Genomic DNA, 784 nt, shown 5'->3' on the forward strand with positions numbered 1-784 from the left:
ACCCCCCCCCCCAGTTGTATTTCTTTCACTTTAGCGTCTCTTTTAGCAAAGGTGCTCCACCCCCTTGATCATTTAGGTTAATCTGGGACTTTCCTATGTATACAGGACACATGCTCTCCCACTGAGTGGTGGTCCATGTCCTCCCCATGAGCTGTGCATTTACTGCCCCATATTGAGTCAAACCCACAGTCCAGCCCTGACTGGTGATCTTGAACCTCCCTTCATCTTCATGGAAGGGATGAAACCTATAATGTCTCTGCTTTCCTGTTCCCCTCTATTTGAGTGTCCAACCAATTGTAAGATCTTCAGGGCAGGGGACTGTTGTTGTTTTTAAATGGAACCTTTTCTATAAAGTGCCATTGATGATGTATTATTAATAGCCATCAATTGCTAATAAACTCCTTTCTTCTCACCTTTGTCCCAGCCACCTGTCTACTCTCTCTCCACACTAGGTAAAGCTTGTGTAATTTCAGAGTTCTATACAGCATCTTGGTGGAAAGGAGATGGAGCTCAGTGGTACAGCATCTGCTTTCGATGCAGAAAGTCCCAGGTTCAATTTCTGGCATCTCCAATTAGAATGTGAAAGACTTCAACCAGAGACCTTGGAAAGCTGCTAGCAGTCAGAGGAGAAAATACTGATTTTGACAGACCAATGATCATCATAAAGCTTCAATGTGCAGTACAGCATCTAGCTCTTAGTTTGCTGTCAGTCTTTGGATTAAAAAGAAGAAGAAGCAGAAAAGAAGAAGAAGCAGCCACCTGGACTGAATCAAGACCTCGGTTT

The 784-nt window shown here is 43.8% G+C and overlaps 1 non-coding gene across 1 annotated transcript; it reads left to right on the top strand.

The window, feature by feature from the left end:
* The first annotated feature begins 499 nt into the window (after window positions 1–499).
* TRNAR-UCG lies at window positions 500–571 on the top strand. The gene has a single exon. It is a non-coding gene; the product is annotated as a tRNA-Arg (tRNA).
* The last annotated feature ends 213 nt before the right edge of the window (window positions 572–784 follow it).

Source organism: Gekko japonicus, unplaced genomic scaffold, assembly GCF_001447785.1.
Source record: "Gekko japonicus isolate JY-2015 unplaced genomic scaffold, Gekko_japonicus_V1.1 scaffold55995, whole genome shotgun sequence".
Lineage (NCBI taxonomy): Eukaryota > Metazoa > Chordata > Lepidosauria > Squamata > Gekkonidae > Gekko > Gekko japonicus.